Source organism: Hordeum vulgare, chromosome 5H (genome assembly GCF_904849725.1).
Source record: "Hordeum vulgare subsp. vulgare chromosome 5H, MorexV3_pseudomolecules_assembly, whole genome shotgun sequence".
Taxonomy (NCBI): Eukaryota; Viridiplantae; Streptophyta; class Magnoliopsida; order Poales; family Poaceae; genus Hordeum; species Hordeum vulgare.
The window spans coordinates 436,079,305-436,091,792 of NC_058522.1; positions in this window are offsets into that span (position 1 = coordinate 436,079,305).

A 12,488-nucleotide genomic window follows, 5' to 3' on the forward strand; every position below is an offset into this window, starting at 1 on the left:
TAAATTTATAACATGCAACCAATCCTCATGCTAGATATATTGTTATCCAATCAATTGGGATTAAGTTTAAGAGGAGGAGGATTGCATGCATTGGTCCAACGTTTTTCAAGGAAGAGCTAATTACGAAGATTAATGCATCTATAATAACTTACGCGACTTATACTTTTTGAATTCCAAAATTCTCTTACGTGCCCAACACACCTGGACGGAGGGAGTATCTATGAAGGAAACAGAGGAGAGGAGGAGGCAAACAGAAGTCACGCGCAAGCTGTAGGTTCTACGACATGTTTCCTTTAAACATAAAACGAGGGTATGCAACATAGATGCTCATAATATTGCTAGAATGTCTCAAGTTCTATGTCAAGGCCGTCATGTTTGGCTCCTCGAGCCGAGCCCCTGGGCTTTGTATGTGCTACTCTAGAAAATCTTCATAATACACGCACATACATATATACATTTTGTATATATTTTACACCATGTTTTTACATTTATAACTTTACGTAGCATAAAATACTTTTTATGATGATTTCAATATTTTCTTACGTTCTCTTTTTAGGTATGAAGTAAAAAAAAATACGATTCATAAAAATACGGTGCTTTGATGGGAAAATGGAGAGGTGAAGAATAATTATTCCTCATCCATGGTGACAAATAGCGCGATCCTTAACTGAGATATAGGAACCGAGCTTTGTATATATATATATATGACAAATTTTATCTAACACCAGTGGTAGTTACCATCACTTGCGTTGTGTATGTTGTATGTAGTATTTATCAAATCGGAAAATATGTATGCGTAATATGTAGTATATAATAATGTTTAGGTAATATATATACTATTTTTTGGTAGTATGTATCATATTTTGTGTATGTTTTTTGTTACGTATAAAAATATATGTATTTCACAAATTTAATTAAAACTACTGGCTAACTTCTAATTTTTTCATGTAACTCACTTTAAAAAATCTTATATATAATATAAAACATAATAAAAATAATAAATTAATATATATACTACCACATGATAGTATATGGAACATGTAGGGTAACTATCCCTGGATGGTAGGATGTATTTTTCCTATATATATATATGTATATTAGAAACTCTATTCATCACCTCGGGTGCGGAATAACTTATTTTTCACCAGAGATACATTTGAATTACAAATAGTTACATTTATATTGAATCACTACGTACAATTTAACAAAATAAAAACAAAAATATAGGTCACAAGACTAAAAAAATTGAATTTATTATATTTTTTACACTATTTTTGTATGTTCGTAATTTTTTGTGACATAAAATATTTTTATATTCATTATATTTTTTAGGTCTCTTTTTACATATAAAATAAGACAAAATTTATAGAATGTAAAATTACGATGCATTGATGTTAAAATAGAGGGGGTGAAGAATAACTATAACTCATCCAGGGTGACGAATAGCGCAACCCTATACACACACATATAAAGGAGAGGAGAGATGTGGTAGCAGTGTGGATTATGCTCGTATCTAATTAGAGACATGATTTAATCAATTTTGAAAAGTGAGCGACCTTGGTTTTGAGAAGGCAATTTCTCAAGAGTCTCGGATGCATCTCCTATAGTAGTATACAACGAGGAGATGAACATATCACATACTCCCGGCGAGTAGGCCGTTCGGATCTGCGGACACCAATGCGCGCGTGGAGAAAAGAGAGGACGGAAAAGAAAAATCTAACTAATAACTAGGCTCATGCACAGATCTTATATCCAATATACACACTACAAGGGACCAAGAGAAACCTATGCAAACTTGAAGCTTATAGATTGCTTACCGACAAAAGAGAGATTCGCTTCCGGGTAGAGGCGGCGACGACGGCAGCGGATTCAAGCCACAGCGAGGCAGAGGCTGCAGTACACACAGGACTTGGGCGACGGAGCGCTTTTACGTCGTGAGTGTGTTGCGTATCGATCCGGTCCCCAACGGACCGACCGACTCTATCTCTTCATCCTCTCTGGAACCGGAAGAGAGGACACCACGTGCCTTTCCCAATCTCAAAGCAGTTTTTGTTTCCCAGTCTTGTCTAGTGTCATGCACCTTTCTGGCCTGCATCTTTCAGTCCAGTTCAGTTCAGGTGTCATTTTCTTCAGATAACTCTTCCTTGGTCGAACAAATGAATGAATGAGTAGCTGAAAAAACATCTTACAGCATGGACAAAACATAATGAAGAGGGTCTACTTAAAGATGGAACCTCATCGTATGGTCGATTTCGGATGTCGCCGAACAATCAAATTACAACACAAATACTAGGGTCCTTTTGCCATAATTAAGAAAAAGTGGGCAATGTAGCCTACAAATTACCACAATTCCCTGGCCACAAAAAGATCCATCCAGTTTTTCATGTGACTCGGTTGAAGAAGCATTTGGGCAAGCATGCCAATCCTAGCCCTGATATGCCTATTGCAAACGTTGATGGTACTCTCAAAACTTCACGAGCCATGGTCTTACAGGTCCGACGAATACCGTGGCGAAACTTGTCGGCCGTTCAATGCTTGTGTGCAGTGGACCAACCTTTCACCTGAAGAAGCGACTTGGGAAGACGCATACTTCATGTGCACATTCACAACATTTTTTCCGCGAGACAAGCAACCAGTGGCGTGCTTCACCTTCGTCATCATCACCATGAGGACATGTCGAACCTTTGGAGGGGACATTGTCATGTACCTGTAGTATTGGCCTGCATCTTCAGTTCAGGTGTCATTTTCTTTAGATAACGATTCAGTGATCCAACGCCGTGATTCAACTTGGACAAGAGTAACTCCATCAACGGCCAATAGTACTTACCGTTAGTTTATTGTTGTTTACGAGACATCAAGTGTATTATCAAATGACTCCTATGACAAGTTGATGACCAGATGTTTCTATTCTCTTAAGAGAATTGGAATTCATTGGGTTTACCTTTTTTTTCTAGCGCCTCTCATAATATAGATGATTCATTGGGGGCCTCCAAGTGTTACTAGCAAAACATAACCGTTAAATTTATTTTGCATCCATTCATTTAATAAAGATGGTGTGTCCAGTTTAGTTCCGGCAGAATATTGTCAAGCATAACCAGCTGATCATTTGCATCAAGGTCCTTTGCGGTGAAGAACTAATACATGTTCCAAATGACATCAAAGAGGGTGTAGGCCTGGTGGGAGATTTTACCTAGCATCTCCCTCACCAGTCTTACCAAACGTCACCCAAAATTGTTGCAACGACTATTTTAAAAAGCTGCAAACCTAGATGAAAAAGCTTCAATCAGGCATATAAAAAGCTGCAAGCGGTCATTGCCAGAATGCTACAACCGTTGATGAAAAAGCTGCAACTAGACATATAAAAAGCTGCAAACGGTCATTGGCATGAACGTCCGACAAGGTACTCGCGTTTGTTGGCTCTATAAGGACGGCGACCGACGGCGAGGACGTTTGGCGAGAGGGGCGATGGAAGAAGGACCCTCGACCGCCGGGGGAAGGGGAGGGAAGGGGTGGGGAGCGTCGTTGCGTGTTGAACGAGGATGGTCGGCAAGGGGCTCGCGTTCATGGCTCGAGGTTGTCGACGAAAGAGGAGATCTGACGATCAAAGGATCCTCAATCTGACGGCTACGCTGCGACCGACACGAGTGTTCAGGTCGGCGCGCCGACGCCTAGTAATACCCAGATGTATTTTGCTTGTGTTACTAGCAAGACATAACCATTAAATATAGTTTGCATTGATTCATTTACTAAAAGATGACGTGTCCAGTTTAGTTCCCGCAGAATATTGTCAAGCATAACCACCTGATCATTTGCATCAAGGTCCTTTATGGTGAAGAACTAATACATGTTCCGAATGACATCAAAGATGGTGTAGGCCTGGTGGGAGGTTTTACCTAGCATCTACCTTCATCAATCTAATCATGTCCAAACTCTGCCTGGTTAGAGAATCGCAAATTCGCAATAGGGCCCTCAGAGCATCTCCAACAGTCGCGCTATATAAGTGCCACGCTAAAAAAGTAGTCATTTTAGCGCGCGCGCCATCGTTCCGGGTGCTCCAGCCGACACGCAAAAACCACGCGCGCAGCATATGTAATTCATCGCACGGGAGGAAGCGCCATCGCGCGTCGCTTATTTGCTCCGTCCGCTCCCGCGGGCTGAACTCTCGAGCGCTCGCGCGAAACTCCACCTACCCATCTAGCCGCGCCGTCGTCGCCGTCCGCGCCACCCCATTTCTCCGGCGACTGTTCCGACGCTTCCGTGGTCTCTCCCCACGCGGCCGCGACTTCCTCCCTCTCTCTCATCAGCGCCGTCCATCGCGCGCGGCAGTCCTCCGACGAACAGCGCCCGGCCTCCCACTGCCGCTTGACGCCCGCAAGGTGTTCGACAAAAGGCCCGCAAGGTATGTATTGCTTCTAACTTCACATTTTTACATGAATTTTGGTGCATGTTGTTTATAGCCTAGTTTTGAACATTTTAGATGAGTTCGGCATATGATTCTTCCGAAGAAAATTTTGATATGGAAGAGGAGGAGGATCTTGTAATGATCCTAGCTATGCACATCAATAAAAAACCAAAGCACGGTGGTTCGGTTATGGGTCGGCCGAAAATTTGGAGGGATAGGGTTGATGCCCACAACATATTGATGAGGCACTATTTTGTGGAGAATCCCACATACCCCGACTCGTACTTTCGTCGTCGGTTTAGGATGAGCACCGAGTTGTTCAGGCACATTGCAGAGAAACTAGCGAGCCATGACCAGTTTTTTCAACAGAGGAGGAATGTTGCCGGAGAGCTTGGGCATAACACCTTTCAGAAGGTGACAACCGCTTTGCGTATGTTGGCATACGGTATTCCCGCTGATCTAGTTGATGATCACTTGGCCATGGGTGAGAGCCAAGCCATGATGTGTGTCAAGCGCTTCGCATTCAGAATTGTGCAAGTGTTTGGCCCGGAGTACCTGGGATCTCACTTTTGGAAATATGCCCTAGAGGCAATGATAAAATAGTTATTATTATATTTCCTGTTTCAAGATAATCGTTTATTATCCATGCTATAATTGTATTGAATGAAAACATAAATGCATGTGTGGATATATAGACAAAACTATGTCCCTAGTAAGCCCCTAGTTGACTAGCCAGTTGATCAAGGATGGTTAAGGTTTTCTGACCATATGCAAATGTTGTCACGATGACTGGATCACATCATTGGGAGAATGATGTGATGGACAAGACCCACTGACATTTTGTTGCTATTGTTTTCTGCGTGTCAAGTATTCATTCCTATGACCATGAGATCATGTAACTCACTGACACCGGAGGAATACCTTATGTGTATCAAACGTCGCAACGTTACTGGGTGACTATAAAGGTGCTCTACAGGTATCTCCTCAAGTGTCCGTTGAGTCAGCATGGATCAAGACCGAGATTTCTCACTCTATGTGACGGAGAGGTATCTCAGGGCCCACTCGGTAATACAACATCACATACAAGCCTTGCAAGCAATGTGACTAAAGTGTTAGTCACGAGATCTTGTATTACGGAACGAGTAAAGAGACTTGCCAGTAACGAGATTGAAATAGGTATAGGGATACCGACGATCAAATCTCGGGCAAGTAACATACCGAAGGACAAAGGGAATGGTATGCGGGATTATATGAATCCTTGGCACAAAGGTTCAACCGATAAGATCTTCGTAGAATATGTAGGATCCAATATGGACATCCAGGTCCCGCTGTTGGATATTGACCGGGGAGTGTCTCAGGTCATGTCTGCATAGTTCTCGAACCCGCAGGGTCTGCACACTTAAGGTTCGGTGACGTTCGGTATAGTTGAGTTATAGGTGTTGGTGACCGAAGGTTTGTTCGGAGTCCAAGATGAGATCACGGAGGTCACGAGGGTTTCCGAAATGGTCCGGAAACGAAGATTGATATATAGGATTGTTTCATTTGGCCTCTGGAAAGATTTCAGGCATTACCGACAGTGTACCGGGAGTGACGAATGGGTTCCGGGTTTTTACCGGAAGGGGGCCACCCACCCGGGAGTGAACCTAATAGCCCATGGGTGGCACACCAGCCCTTGGTGGGATGGTGAGGCCAGCCCAAGTGGACTATTTCGGCCAAGGAAAGAAAATCAAGGAGAAAAAAAAGGAGGTGGGAAGGAAGGAAGGGACTCCTCCTTCCCAAACCGAATTGGAGTTGGAGTCCTTCCTCCTCCACTCGGCCGACGCCCTAGGGGCTCTCTTGAGCCCCAAGGCTAGCCCCTCCCCTCCTACTATATATACTAGAGGTTTTAGGGTTTTTGAGTCACAACTTTGCCACGTGCAACCCTAAACCTCTACTTCGTAGTTCTTCCTCTAGATCGGTTTTCTGCGGAGCTCGGGCGGAGCCCTGCAAGAATAGATCATCACCATCACCGGCGCGCCATCACGCTGCCGGAGAACTCATCTACTTCCCCGTCTCTCTTGCTGGATCAAGAAGGCGGAGATCGTCATCGAGCTGTACGTGTGCTGAACGCGGAGGTGCCGTCCGTTCGGTGCTAGATCGGGATGGATCATGAGACGACGGTGATTTGAATCACGAAGTTCTTCCACTACATCAACCGCGTTTCTTAATGCTTTCCGCTTAGCGATCTACAAGGGTATGTGGATCCGATCTCCCTCTCGTAGATGAACATCACCATGATAGGTATTCGTGCGTGTAGGAAAAAAATTCCCATGCAACGTTCCCCAACAGTGGTATCAGAGCTAGGTTCATGCGTAGATGTAATATCGAGTAGAACACAAAAGTTTTTGTGGGCGTTGATGTTCAATTTGATGCCCTCCTTAGTCTTTTCTCGATTCGGCGGTATTGTTGGATTGAAGCAGCCCGGACCAACCTTACTCGTACGCTTACGAGAGACCGGTTTCATCGACTAACATGCAACTTGTTGCATAAAGATGATTGGCGGGTGTCTGTTTTTTCAAATTTAGTTGAATTGGTTTTGACCGAGGCGGTCCTTGGAGAGAGGTTAAATAGCAATTTGCACATCACGGTTGTGGTTTTGCGTAAGTAAGATGCGATCATACTATATACCCATGATAGCCACATAAAACATGCAACAACAAATTAGAGGACGTCTAACTTGTTTTTGCAGGGTATGCATGTGATGTGATATGGACAAAGACATGATTTGATATATTGGATGTATGAGATGATCATGTTGTAATAGTTAAATATCGACTTGCATGTCGATGCTACGGCAACCGACAGGAACCATAGGATTGTCTTTAAACTAAGGTTTGTGTTTGCAGATGCGTTTACTATATTGCTAGGTTGTAGTTTTAGTAGTAATAGCATAGATAGCACAACAACCTCGATGGAGGCACGATGATGGAGATCATGGTGTGGCGCCGGTGATAATGAAGATCATGCCAGTGCTTTGGTGATGGAGATCAAGAAGCACAAGATCATGGACATATCATGTCACTTATGAATTGCATGTGATGTTAATCCTTTTATGCACCTTATCTTGCTTAGAATGACGGTTGCATTATAAGGTGATCCCTCACTAAATTTCAAGATAAAATTGTGTTCTCCCCGAGTGTGCACCGTTGCGACATTTCGTCGTTTCGATACACCACGTGATGATCGGGTGTGATAGAGTCAACGTTCACATACAACGGTGCAAAACAGTTGCACACGCGGAACACTCGGGTTAAACTTGACGAGCCTAGCATGTACACACATGGCCTCGGAACACAAGAGACCGAAACGTCGAGCATGAATCGCATGGTCGATATGATTAACATAGAGATGTTTACCACTGGAACTACACTCAACTCACGTGATGATCGGACTTGAGTTAGTGAAATTTGGATCATGCCACACTCAAATAACTAGAGGAATGCCTATTTGAGTGGGAGTTTGTTAGTAATATGATTAGCTAAACTCTAATTGTCTGGAACATAGTCTAAGTACACTTTGCAATATTTTTATGTTGTAGATCAATGGCTCACGCAGTAGCAACCCTGAATTTCAATACGTTTCTAGAGAAAGCTAAGCTGAAAGATGATGGTAGCAACTTTGTAGACTAGGCTCATAATCTGAGGATTATCCTACCAGCTGGGAAAAAGAATTATGTCCTTGATGCAGCGCTAGGAGATGAACCACCCGCTACGTCTGAACAAGATGTTTTGAACGCTTGGCAAGCATGTAAGAAGGACTACTCAGTAGTTTAATGTGCAGTCTTGTATGGCTTAGAACCGAGACTTCAACGATGCTTTGAACATCATGGAGCATATGAGATGTTCCAAGAGTTGAAGTTTATCTTTCAGAAAAATGTCCGGATCGATAGGTATGAGACCTCCGATAAATTCTATGCTTGCAAAATGGAGGAGAATTCGTGTGTCAGTGAACATGTGCTCAAAATGTCTGGGGTACTCAAACCGTCTAGCTGAGCTGGGAGTTGAACTCCCGCAAGAGGCTATCACTAACATAATTCTTCAATCACTATCACCTAGCTACAAGAGCTTTGTGTTGAACTATAACATGCAAGGGATGAACAAGTCACCCGACGAGTTATTTGCGATGTGAAAGTCGCAGAGTCAAAACTCCGGAAAGAACATCAAGTGTTGATGGTCAATAAGACCACTGGTTTCAAGAGAAACGGCAAAGGCAAGAAGGGTAACTCCAATAAGAGCGGCAAAACTGTTGCCCCTACGACGAAGAAACCCAAGGCTGGACCTAACCCGGAAACAGAGTGATATTATTGCAAGGGGATGGGTCACTGGAAGCGCAACTGCCCCAAGTATTTGGCTGATAAGAAGGCGACCAACGCCAAACTAGGTATATGTGATATACATGTTATTGATGTGTACCTAACCAACTTTCGTAGTAGTGCCTGGGTATTTGATACCGGTTTTGTTGCTCACATTTGCAACTCCTCGTAGGGACTGCGGAATAAACGAAGGCTGGCAAAGGATGAAGTGATGATGCGCGTGGGAAATGGTTCCAAGGTCGATGCAATCGTCGTCGGCACAGTCTCACTTCAGTTACCATCGGGATTAGTTATGAACTTAAATAATTGTTATTTAGTGCCTGTGTTAAGCATGAACATTAGATCTGGATCTTGTTTATTGGGAGACGGTTACTCATTTAAGTCAGAGAATAATGGTTGTTCTATTTTTAGAGTAATATCTTTTATGGTCATGCACCCAATGTGAGGGGTTTGTTCATATTGAATCTTGATTGTGATGACACACATATCCATAACATTGAGACCAAAAGATGTAGAGTTAACAATGATAGTGCCATCTTTTTGTGGCACTGCCGCTTAGGTAATATTGGTGTAAAGCGCATGAAGAAACTCCATGTTGATGGACTTTTGGAGTCACTTGATTTTGAATCACTTGACACGTGCGAACCATGCCTCATGGGCAAGATGACTAAGACTCCGTTCTCTGGAACAATGGAGCGTGCAAGTGACTTGTTGGAAATCATACATACCGATGTGTGCGGGTCAATGAGTGTGGAGGCACGCGGCGGATATCGTTATTTTCTCACCTTCACTGATGATTTGAGTAGGTATGGATATATCTACTTGATGAAGCACAAGTCTGAAACATTTGAAAAGTTCAAACAATTTCAGAGTGGAGTTGAAAATCATTGTCACAAGAAATTAAGTTCCTACGATTTGATCGAGGGGACGAATATCTGAGTTTCGAGTTTGGTGCTCACTTAAAACAATGTGGAATCGTTTCACAGTTGACAGTGCCTGGAACACCACAACGTAATGGTGTGTCCGAACGTCGTAATCATACTTTGTTAGATATGGTGCGATCTATGATGTCTCTTACCGATTTGCCATTATCGTTTTGGGGTTATGCATTAGAGATAGATGCATTCACTTTAAATAGGGCACCGTCAAAATCCGTTGAGACGACACCATATGAGCTATGGCATGGAAAGAAACCAAAGTTGTTGTTTCTTAAAGTTTGGTGATGCGATGCTTATGTCAAAAAGTTTCAGCCTGAAAAGCTGGAACCCAAAGCGGAAATGTGCATCTTCATAGGTTACCCAAAAGAGACAGTTGGGTACACCTTCTATCTCAGATCCGAGGGCAAAGTGTTTGTTGCTAAGAACGGAGCTTTTTTTGAGAAGGAATTTCTCTCGAAAGAATTGAGTGGGAGGAAGATAGAACCTGATGAGGTTGTGGAACCTCTGCTCCAACAGGATGGTGGCGCAGGGCAGAGAGAAATCTTTGTCGAGGCAACACCAGTTGAGGAGGAAGCTAATGATGATGATCATGAAGCTTTGGATGAAGTTACTATCGGACCTCGCAGGTCGACAAGATCACGTACTGCTCCTGAGTGGTACGGGAATCCTATCTTATCTATCATGTTGTTAGACAACAATGAGCCTGCGAATTATAAAGAAGCAATGGTGGGCCCGGATTCCAACAAATGGCTAGAAGTCATGAAATCCGAGATAGGATCTATGTATGAAAACAAAGTGTGAACTTTAGAAGTATTACCTGAAGGTCGCAAGGCTATTCAGAACAAATGGATCTTTAAGAAGAAGACGGACGCGGACGCTAATATGACCGTTTATAAAGCTCGACTTGTGGCAAAGGGTTTTTCACAAGTTCAAGAAGTTGACTACGATGAGACATTCTCACCGGTAGCTATGCTTAATTCCGTCCCAATATGTTAGCAATAGCTGCATTTTTCGATTATGAAATCTGACAGATGGATGTCAAAACAGCGTCCCTTAATGGTTTTCTTAAGAAAGAATTGTATATGAATGCTAACAAAGTACGCAAGCTCTAGCGGTCCATTTATGGAATCGTGCAAGCATCTCGAAGTTGAAATAAGCGCTTTGATGAGGTGATCAAGGCGTTTAGGTTTATACAAACTGTTGGAGAATCTTGTATATACAAGAAACTAAGTGGGAGCTCATTAGCGTTTCTAATATTATATGTGAATGACATATTGCTGATTGGAAACAATGTGGAGTTTTTAGAGAGCGTAAAGGATTACTTGAACAAATGTTTTTCAATAAAAGACCTAGGAGAAGTTGCTTACATATTAGGTATTAAGATCTGTAGAGATAGATCGAGGCGCCTAATAGGAGTTTCACAAAGCACATACCTTGATAAAGTTTTAAAGAAGTTTAAAATGAAGCAATCCAAGAAGAGGTTCACGCATGTGACGGTAGACACATGCGCGTACTGTGTCCACAACTTAGAGATCTTTTTACGATCGCACTGTGTCCACAACTTAGAGATCTTTTTACGATACGCGTGCAACCCTACCGCAAGGGACCTTGACGGTAGGTTGTTATACCCCGCCGCCAAGGGCGTCGACGATAGCAAAAGGGTCAGATTCGATTATTATTTTCAAGCAGAGTCAGATCAGGTTTAACTTTCAGCAAAGGGTCAAAACAACAAATTTGGCCAACTTACAAATCATCGAGGGACCAACTTTTTACTAACACGTACACCTGAATATATTATGTGTCAGCACATTCAAGCATTATAGAAGGAAAACAATTATATAAATGGCAAGCGTCAAATGGCAAGCGTCAACATACGCAACCAGCGTCACTCTCTGGAACCAATTTAGTTCAAAAGATGATGTGTCCAGTTTAGTTCCCGCAGAATATTGTCAAGCATAACCACCTGATCATTTACATCAAGGTCCTTTGTGGTGAAGAACTAATACATGTTCCGAATGACATCAAAGAGGGTGTAGGCCTGGTGGGAGGTTTTACCTAGCATCTACCTTCACCAATCTAATCATGTCCAAACTCTGCCTGGTTAATTTAGAGCCTGAGCATCGCAAATTCGCAATAGGGCCCTCACACCTGCCAAAAACAAACATGCTCGCTAATAGTTCAGTGCACACGCATTGGCATAGAGCAACATAGTCCTTCATTGTGTCGGAAATACTGATTCTTCATGCTACATAAAGCTACTTGTTCAACAAATTGTGTGCTATTATCACTATATATGTGTGATTTAATTAACTGCTAGTACAATGCACCATTCATGCTTGATATTCTGAAGCTTGGGGAGTAAGAGAACAGAACCAATCATAACTAGCAGTGATACAATTCAAACAATGAAAAAGAAGCCCATTTCGCATTCAAATTCATTTCCTGGTTAGGACAAAAATTAGGCATAAGATGGTGAAATGTCCTAGTTCGGTACCAGTACCTGAGCACTTAAAGCGTATCCATTGGGTTACAGGTGCATCAAGACTTACAGAGCCAAGGGAAAAAACAGCTAATTAATATGTAGACTTGAACAGGGTAGCTATGCGGTTTTCAGTTGCATCTGACTTGTACAGAACCAAGGGGGAAAACAGCTAATATGTAGACTGGAAGAGGGAGGTACATGGTCTCCATTTATATATGCACTGTTGCACTCCTTTGCTTGGCTCAAGGCATCGGTACAAATCTTTAAAAACAATACAAATGCTTCCATATGTCAGATGATAATAAAGGATGGTGT